Source organism: Emys orbicularis, chromosome 5 (assembly GCF_028017835.1).
Source record: "Emys orbicularis isolate rEmyOrb1 chromosome 5, rEmyOrb1.hap1, whole genome shotgun sequence".
Lineage (NCBI taxonomy): Eukaryota > Metazoa > Chordata > Testudines > Emydidae > Emys > Emys orbicularis.
In genome coordinates, this window is record NC_088687.1 from 49,608,383 (window position 1) to 49,619,323 (window position 10,941).

The window sequence follows — 10,941 nt, forward strand, 5'->3', positions numbered from 1 at the left end:
AGAGAGACATCTACTTGCCCAAGTCTGGCCCTATGTTTTGGGACTCCATTTCTGGCAGGGGAAGAGTCTAGGTCCAGGTTTGTTTTATGCAAATTTATATTTTGTATATTCAATTAAAAGGGCCAGCAGTAAACTTATTCAATTAAGTCCTTTGGGGTTGGGAATACAAGGTTGCAGAGAGTGGGCATCCCTCTAGAACCAACCCCAGCCTTTCACTCCAACACTTTGGACCCCAGTCCTCTGAGTGTGTCTTCTGCAGGATCAAAGGGAAAAGGACCACAAAAGCACAAGTGGCATTCTCCACCTCCATTCCACCATCACTAAGGTAAACAAGGATTTTCTCCCATGGAAAGAGAGGGTATAATAAGGCCTCATATCTGGTATTTAGAAAATGAATTTGAATATAGTAATGGTAATTTATAATCAAACCAGGTGTATTATTGTATCAATAATTATATGTGTTGTGATTAGCTGCTTTAAGAATTAGCCTCCTTAATTAAGTGGCTGGCTAGTTATTTAGGTGCAATATTACTGTTCACAATGCTTTGTGGTATAGTGAACTAATCAAAATGGAGAGAGTAATAGTTTTTAATAAGTCCAAAATTACCCATTAAGCTGCTATCTCAAATGATGGAAGAGGGACAGCGTTTGATCCAATTATGAGTAATAGGTCTTAAAATAAAAAGTCTAATGGGTAATTTGGACTAGTTTGTCTGAATGATAGAAGAGGGCCAAAGTTTAGCTGTAATTATGAATAAATTGTCTTCACTGGTTTTGCAGTGCTCCAGTAACTTGGTAAGTATGAGGTATTCAGGGATTATTACTTAGGGAAGTGATCATTATCCATCTTGAGTAACCTGTGTATGGGGGTACTATCCCCTGAAAGTCAGCCTCAGAGAGTTGACATTCATTTACATTCAGGCAGTAAATGTATCCAGTGGAGAGCAGTGCTACCTATATACTATGTGATGATCATAAGCATTCAGGTATCACATAGGTTGGACCTTATTAGTTACTCGAGTATTCAGATTAGTCAGCCTGATCATGCTACTGTGACCATCTAGTTCACACTGGCCATCCTCAGAGGTTTAGTACATTTATGATTCTACATAGGTACCCTCATACTAGCAATATGTTAACTCAATTATTAGTCACTCATACTAGTAATGATATATCTATCCATATAAACACTAGCTAGTATAATACATTAGGTTCTCTCCTCTCTCAAAATGATTTATTGCACTTGGATTATTTACTTGACTAGATCCAAAACATACTGTGGGTTTATTAACTAGTCAACAAACCCTCTGAAGGAAGCAATCTCATCCTACTTTCATTAATGTGTTATTCCTTAGTTTTTTCCACTATTTTCCCCCAGTCAATAGTTAAGCAACTTAAATCCTGCTTATTTGAAAAAAGTTTCCTAATTTTAGCTTCTCAGGTTGGCCAGAAAGCCTAGATCATCATCAAAACACCACCTTTTCCCTTTTAATACTGAACCAGTCCTGAATTCAATATACTTTCTTCATCACTCTAAAACTCTCATTCCTCTTGATAAATTACTATTTCTTTCTGATGTAATAGCAGTTAGTTCTTAGCATATCACATATCCTCATTTTATCTTTTCTACCATGTCTGTAAACTCTATAAACTACAAATATACGGGTTGATTATTCTTTCAGTTTTATTAGTGCAAATCAGAAGAAACTCCATGGAAGTCAATGGAATTAACACCATCGTAAAAAACACTTAAGATCAGAATCAGGTTCTTTATCTCCCACTCAATGTCTTTCTGTAATCATGTCTGTCACTACAATCTGATCACACATTTCCCTCAACATATACATGTTTCCAATCTGACTTCTTATATATATTCCTTTCATTTATTTATGACATATAGACTTTCAGTTTCCTAGTTCCTTCTGACATTTCTTTGAGTCTTTCAACACAAACTATTTCTCCCATACCTGTTACTATTCAAGATTGTACTCATAAGAATATTTTTTGGGGTGAATTTTGAGAAATCCAACTTTAGAGAATCAATTTTGAATCTTGAATAACTCTTGATCTCAGACAACTTTGTTCTGCTTGATTTATAAAAACTTTTAAATGTGTTCATGAAAGCGAGACAGTTATGAGCGGTATAGTATTTTATCATATATATTTCTTTATAAGCAAGCACAAACACATTATGACCTATAGATGAGATGTTGAAAATATACTGGAATATTGAAGTGTATTTTTGAGTTTTCCAAATTCAGAAGAACAGGAAGGTGGCTTCTTTGAATTCAGTTTCTTTTATTTATTTAAGATGAATATGTATGCACAGCATGAGAAAGTAAGATAGATTATGCATCCACCAGTACTAAAGTAATTGTATGCAGAGAGCTGTGATTTTTCACAGACAAGGTAGCATATTTGTTTATCCACAAATATTTATTGTAGGTCTAAATTTTTGCATTCTGGGCAGAGAGGATGGATGATATACATATCATAGATAACTGATCACAGCTTTCAATGGGCCTTGAGTTTCACCAAACATATTCCATGCCTTTCCTCAGTCTGGTACTCTCCCTCCTTTAGGAAATTTTAAAAGTATAAAAATAACTACATTCATTCAATGTTAAGGTTACTGGTGAGCAAAACATGTCCTGAAATGCTGACAAAGTATATATTTATTATTCTGCAATTACTTAAGAATGGCTGAAGTGATTTTCCTTAAATGTTCTGAAAAAAATATTCACCTCTAGGCAAAGGCATACAAAGTTTTAGTCTTCCAGGAGATTGTCACAATTCTAAACATATAAAAACAGGGTGCTAAAATGTGACCTTAACTAAAGCAGTTGCTACCAGACAACAGCTATTAACGATGTGTGTGTATGAAATATATTGGGCTGACAGCCTTGAAACTCTTTTCCATAGGAAAGGTATAATATGGGCAGTAGCGGTGTAAACTTCTAAACTCTCCCTGACCAACGTGCTCAGCTTAGAATTGGAGTAACTAGCTTGTGGTCCTTTCATACAGGCCACTCTGCCGATGGTAACAACTTAGTAACTCTCGATTTGAGCTGGAAATGGTCTCTTTAAAGCAGGAGGTTAAAAGGCTCTGTATTCCATAACCAATACCCTGGCCCATCCATTCAGCCATGTCAGGGTTCCCTCCCCACTCTGAACTCCAGGGTACAGATGTGGGGACCCACATGAAAGACCCCCTAAGCTTATCTTTACCAGCTTAGGTTAAAAACTCTCCCAAGGCACAAATACTTCCTTGTCCTTGGAATGGTATCGCTGCCACCACCAAGTGAGTTAGACAAAGATTCAAGGAAAAGAATGACTTGGAGTTCCTGTTCCCCCCAAATCTCCCCAAGCTCCTTCACCCCCTTTCCTGGGAAGGCTTGAGAATAATATACCAACCAAATAGGTTAACAAAGTGGGCACAGACAAGCCCTTGGGTTTTTAGGACACTAAAAACAAATCAGGTTCTTAAAAGCAGAACTTTATTATAAAGAAAAAGTAAAAGAAGCACCTCTGTAAAAATCAGGATGGAAGGTAATTTTACAGGGTAATCAGATTCAAAATACAGAGGATTCCCCTCTAGGCAAAACTTTAAAGTTACAAAAAAAAAAAAAAAAAAAAAAAACCACCCACACCAGGAATACCTCCCTCTTAACCTAGGGAAAATTCACAAGCTAAAAGAAAAGATAATCGAACACATTTCCTTCCTATTGCTTACAATTTGTAATCTTAGATGCTTAGTTCAGATATGGCTTTAGGAGATGTATTTTCCCTGCCCTGGTTCCTCACTGACACAGAGAGAACACACAGAGACAAAACAAAAACCCTCCCCCACAGATTTGAAAGTATCTTCTCCCCTCATTGGTCAGGTGCCAACCAGGTTTTTGAGCTTCCTAACCCTTTACAGGTAAAGGAGGGATTTTATGCTACCCTTAGCTGTATGTTTATGACAAGCCATATGAAGGGTTTGTAAAAATGTGAAATAGGGCTTCATGCCTGGACTCAAGTCCTGCTTTCCTAACTTTGAGAAAAAAGGATTCAGTGGCTACTGCCTTCTTAGGGCTAGATTTGTTCTAAGTGACAGACCTGTAATCCCATTGAAATCAAGGGTGTAGAATGGACATCAAGGTGGTGCAAATTTGGCCTTCAATTTTTTTATGATCTTAAGGAGCACATTTTCAGACAGCCCTTTAATTTTCCATCTGCAAATTTTGGGCACATGCCCAACTGTTAGAATACATAATCTGTGCTCAAATAAAATTGTAAACAATCCTTATTGCCACATATTTGTTTACAACGGCTACAAGACTCATCTTTTTTGCTTGCATAGATTTGACTCTGGGAAAATGCTATAGTTTGCAATAAACCTGGGCAAAACTATTAACATTTTCTTGAATAGTCATTACAATATTTACATAGTTTTGCTTTAGTTATACTCGTACACATTCTGGGTTTGTTTTCCATGAACTTTTGAGCAATGTTTTGTTAGTGTTAATGTTTGTGGAGCGTTAATTGCAATGTTGCATTCGTAGGCTTTCACAGAAACTTAATTTAAAATTTGCATATGCAAGTATTCATGTTGGATATGCTTGCCCATTCATCCAATGAGGCATAGACATGACTACATACCTATACATATCTATGCATGCAAACGATGATGCAAGTGATTGGCCTCAGCTCAACCATGAACTGTTGAGCAACTCACTTAACCACTTGTCTCATTTGCAGTTTCTCCACATGCAGTTGTAGACCTTTTATTTATTTTGGAGGAACGGACATATGGTAAAGTCAAGCATCATCTTTCAACCTTCACTGCAAAATATTGAAGTTTTGTCTAGGAATAAGTAAGTGAATAAAATTATTGCCTGGGATTTAAAAAGTACATGTAAAAGTTAAACAGATCATGGGATTAATAGTTATAATACACATCCTCATAAGTGCATGGAGCTTTTTTTTTTTTTTTTTAAATCCCCTTTCTCAACCATTTCCCCCAAGCTTTACATAAAAAGTCTACATTGGAATAAGCTGTAGACTGTAAAATTTCAGGTGGATTACTTTGTATGAGGGTGGAGAACGGGAGAGTTGAGTAGAGGCAATTTTAAAATTTTGACCTTTAACATGAAGCCAGGTTCAGTATTAACTACACAGAGACACTAGCACTATGGACAATACACATGTCAGGCTTTAGATCAATTGTAATATATGTATCTCATTCTTTCCCCACTTCGCTTATTTTAACTGCCTCACTTCCTAAAGAGTGCCATCTCTTAATTTTTCTTAGGATTATACAGGCTTTAAAACAAAACAACAACACAACACCCAAAAGTTGTTCCTGGCACTGATTAAGCATTAAGTAATTATGTTATAAAGCAGAGGAATAGGTCCAATGTTACCCAGAGAGACTGTGCAGTTGACCTGATTATTATTGCTGTTCAGCCAATGCGCAAGTTAAACCACTGCCAAGTCCTCCTCCTCAGTTGTGGATTAGTGATCTTTGGGCAGCTGCCTGGGCAAGTACAAAAAAGTTGCACATGTCACAGCCTGAAATATTTGGTAGTAATTCTAATTGACTGCAGTGATATCTACTGGTGACAGCAGAGAAAGCGGCTATCTGCTGGCCTTGTTGTTGCAGCCAAAAAGTCACTCTTCTGGTGATCTGAGATGACTATATTAAGTATCTATTAGCTGAACTAGTGGAATTTCTTTAGTTCACTTGGCATAAACAGTGGTCTGGGAACACTAGATTACCTCTTAAAAGTCTCTTCTTGTCATCTGAATTGTGAATGTGCAGTGAGCGAATACTAATACTCATTTATAAGCAGCAGCGACCCTTTGACACTATAGTTTCATCACATACAAAAAGGAAGCTTTTCCCACCATTCTCCTACTTTCCCCTCTTTGCATCCCTTTGCCCCACATAGGAGAGAGAAATTTCTCTTTTTACACAGTGGCAATTGACATCATAAAACAAGATATGTGGAGAAACCTACAATAGAATACGTTAACCTTTCATGCCAGTATAGATGAGCTTTTGAGATCTAAGGTTGGGATCTGTTTTTTTGGATACTGAAGATGATTTTACTGGTGGAAAATTTAGGAATGGAGTAGTATCAGCAAGAAACCAAAGTTTAATGCAGTTTGCAACAGTGGATGATTTTTGTCAATAAGATATCAAGGGATCCACTTTTTAAAAACCCTCACCCTGGGAGAGGGAGAATTATCAAGATTCTCAAGTATGCCAGGTCTTTCATATTCAGGACTGAACATTTTTAAAAAATGTTATAGAACTGTCAAAAGGTGAAGTGGAAGCTTTGAGCAAGCAACATTTTTCCAGTTGATTCAGATCTCTCTCAGGGCTCATTAGTGCCTTTTACATTAATTTTACTCTTTTATTGGGTCAAAGGGTGCAAAAAAGTTTATAGTCATCTACTTATATATTTTTAGCAACTCAGGCTATGGGCCAAATTCACAATTGGTATAATATGACATTGACACATTATGCCAATTTCCTGCAATGTCTTTGTGAGATTGTACTGTATTACATTTATGTATCATTGTGGCCTAGAGATTGCATGCAATTCCATGGGAGAAGGTGACCACGGTGACTCCAGAAAACTAAGAACAGTGTGTGGGTTGGGGGGCGAGGGGTGATTAGGGAAATTTGCTCAGGTTGTAACATCCCCAGAGAGGTTTTGCTTATACTGGTTAAAACTGGATTCTCCAGACAACAGACAAAGAATGGAATTTGAGCTAAATAGCCTGAGTTTGAACTGACTCAGGGGCTTCTTTCTGATCCAGCAAATGGACAGAATCTTCTGTCCAAGGGGGGCTGCAATCCTTCGTGGCAGGGCCTGGAAGGACTTGGGCCTAGTGAGGCCCCTTAAGACTTATTGGTGGCCTCTGGTAGATTTTTAGCATGTGTGTAGGAACTTGTTTTGTTTTGTTTTTAATTTTATATATCTATATATTTTTAATTGTAATGGTTTCACCTTAAAAATAAACGTGCTTGCTTAGAAAGGGCTGTGTGAAAACTTAACTGCTGGCAATTACACTGTAATTAACTTTTGAAAATAAAGCAAAGAGCAGGCACTGGCCTTTTCAGACAGTCTGGCTTGTTAGGAATATCACAATATAAGCAGAGAACTGTACAGCATGAAAAAATGCTGGTCAGGAGGGAAAGAAATATGGGTCTCTACCCAAGAAAGGTGATGGCTGGAGCCTGGAGTTGGTACTCTTCATGGGCCAGAGAGGGGGAATACAGGTGCAGTGTGGATTGCTGTAAATGCCACCAGCAGTATAGATACTGTAGAAGGGAAAAGCACAGAGGAAATGCTCATAATCTTTTCGGGATAGAAATAACAAAGGGACAGTGGAAAATTAGTTATGAACAGATGAAGAAAGGTCAGCTGCTTAAGCTATGCAAAGAAAGGCAATTCTAACACTGAGAAGCAGATAAAAATAAACTAATTGACTTGCTGTATTCTGCTGACCAGAAGAAAAATGATGGTCCATGTTTACAGGGAACATCCAGCCCACTGGCAGAAAGTCCAGTAGACAGGAGAAATCTTGGAGCCAACTCCCTGTAGGGAAACAGGGAAGAGATTGACAGAGGCAACAACCATGTCCCACTGGGAATGTAGACAGATCTCCAGCTGTACTGTTTCTCAGCCTACCTGTAGAAGGACTGACTGCATCTGGAAACCCAGCAGCCTGCAACCTGGAAGCAAGAGAAAGCAGACCAGAGAATGAGAGAGAACAGAAGGAGAACTGTACCAGCATGAGGACAGAAAGAAGGAGATGCTGCACCAGCAGAACTGTATACCGGAAGGTGAAGCCAGACCTCATGTGCCTGTCCCAGGGGCAGCATAGACTCCAAATTACTTTCTTGCTTTAGGTAGGGGGATGGCATGGATGTTTTTCTAAATACTTTAGAAATGGAGTGTGAATTGAACAAGGTGGGCCAGGAGAAAATGACACAGTATCTAGTTCCACTATTGTCAGGGACAAAGTCTTTGAACATTTTTATCCTGATGGACAGACAGGACTATAAACATTGTGAGCAATGTAAACAAGCTTTGTTGCACTAGTTTATGCTGACCCCTGAAGCATATAGGAGAAGGCTTGGGGAGTTCAGAAAAAAGGAGACATGGCCTACTCTGAGGTATCAGCTCAAATTAGGGGTTATGCAAGAAATGGGGAACTGATTGGGGGGCTTCCAGAATGACAACTATTAATTGATGAAGCATAGAATTATTCTGTAAACTCTGCCACCCCAACCTGAGATCATGGTTAGTAGACAGAAATATTAGAGATGTAATAATAGCTGGGAAATTGGCACATCGTTATGTGGATAGTGAGCCTGGGTTTGATAGAAAACCTCATAGGGACATGGATCAGGCCTAAACCAAAGCTCATGCCCTGTAGGGCAGGAAACCACCTCCAGGAAACCCTAGGAAGGGTAGAGAAAAAAGTTGTGTTCCATATGTGGCCAGCAGGGTCACTTTGCCTGGAATTGCCCACACTGCTTACTGAGGGCCAGTGCAGTGCAGGAATGGCCAGCTGCACACCAACCTCAGAGTTAATTGCATGACTGAGTCTCCAGAAAAAATGAGGTCCCCTATTGTTACAAGTGGAAATCATATACACAAACTCTCCTGCTCCCTATATATACACACTTTAAGAAATCTGGGGGCAATGAAAGAAGAGCTGTCAGGGAAATTTATGGCAACAAATTAAGCTGCTTGCTATTCTCTTAGGTTTTATATTTATTCTGTTGTTTAGGGATATGTGAGAAGTGCAGGGTTCCTAAACAGAGGGTTGAGTTTCTTTCCATCCTCTCTCCAAAGTCCAAGTGACATTCCTATATTTAGTAAAAATTCCCTGTCATTGAAGGTGTGTGTACGGGAGAGATGGTATTTAACTATACCAATTTCCTCTTTTTGTGTCTAAATCATTACAGTATTCTGTCTTTCCAATCCTTCCCCATTTTATTATCCCTTTTAAGTTATTAGCAGAATAACTTAATCTTTTCCCAGCACAAGTTAAACTGCACTAATCTCTCTCACACATACACACACTTAATTTGAGAGTCTTGCTGCCTCTTTTCCCAGTTCATGAAGTGAGCATACATTCTTATAGTCTGTCTCCTCAGCAAAAAATAGAGGAAACCTTAACAGCTACTTTTCCTACTGGAAAAAAAAAAGAAAAGAAAGATGCAGGAAATAGTTAATTCTAAAGCAGCCAGTTTAGCACTGTAGGCTCTTGGCTGTGCCAAAATTAATAGAAGCTCAGTCTCAGAGACATGCTGGAAAAAAATTCCTGTAAGTGGACAACCCTGGACTGGAGAGAGTTAGTAATAACCAGAAAGTTGCTCATAAAAGTATGTATGTGTATGAGTTATGTTTGTACATTACAAAACTAGGGAAGGAAAAAAGGTGTGGAGAAGAAATAGCTGCTTATTGTTCTCTCTGTACCTTAAGCCACATAAAAGGGTGAATCAGCAATTGGTTGCTGTTGGGTTCTATCTAACCCAGATGTGGCTCACTTAGAAAGCCATGCTGTAGCAATAACTACTTGGCAGGAACTGAGGCAGGAAGGGTAATTCTATTGTGGGAAAACCCCTTTAGCAGAAGCTTATATTTCATTTTTGCTCAAAGGAAATAGGATGGTAAAGATAAATCTTTCATCACAAAATGAATATGGAAGTCTGTACTTAGAAACAGTCACATCTCCTTAAAAGGTTCACCTTTTATGTAGAATACTTAGAACAAAAGTGATTCTAATCAAAGCCTTCTCTATCACAAGTGGGAACCAACAACAGGTAAAAAAAAAAAAAGATTTTAGCGGATTAGTTAATTGCATAAAGGTGATGACTGATGCAGTAGATCAGAGATTCAGTGCCAATGGTTACTGAATGAAAGAAAAGGCTTGAATATTTGCCTATGCTGGGGAAAAAAAAAAAAAGTAAGTGGATGTTCTTTCGACACGATTACATTAGTGCATAGAGGCCCCAACTAATCTGGACTCTCATTGTGCTAAGCACTGTGGGCTAGATCCACAAAGGGATTTAGGCATTGCAATGCTGAACATTGCAACATCTAACTTTTAGTTACCTAGGAAAAAACAAACAAACAAAAATCACAGAAACAACATTATCCAGAACGCCTGAGTTAGGCCCCTAGGCTCTCTATACAATGAGTGGGGAGATAAAGGTGCTTTAGATAGCAATCTACAAACACCAGGAAGGTAGGTGGGAAGCCAACTAAGTTAGCCAATGGGCAATGACAATAAGAGGGATGTGTCCTAAGCCCTGCCACTCCCACAGAGATAGGTGCCTCGTGGTAGCTGGGATTTAGGTGCCTATCTTTATTTGCAATCCATGAATCGGAGGCAAGATAGGTGTTCCTCTGCCTAATTTGCATATTGGGCCTGATCCAGTAGCCTTGTTGAGAGGCCCATCTAATGCCACATAAAATTGCTGGGGCACTAGAGGGAAAATGCTGCCCCTTATAACCAGGGCTTTGGAGTGGAGCCCGGAGCTGGAGCGCGGACCAGTAGGTTTTTGCCCAGAGATGAAGCGGAGCCGGAGCAGAGCAATTCAAAATTTTGATTGCTCCAAATCCCTGCTTATAACCTTTAGCCCACTGGTTAGGGTACTCACATGCGATATGGGAGATCATGAGTTCAAGTCCCCCCATTTGCTGGAATGCCATTCCAGCACTTATTTTGGGAGCCAAAATGGCATTCCAGGACTTCAGATCTGTCTTGTGCCGCACAAGCTCTGTGTGGAGACAAAGGGTGAGAGAGGATGTTACCATCTTCATTTTACAGATGGGGGCAGAAGGCACATGGAGATTAAGGCTAACGTCTACATTGACAAAAAAAAAAATAGTATTTTTACCATGGGATAACTAATGCACATTAGCT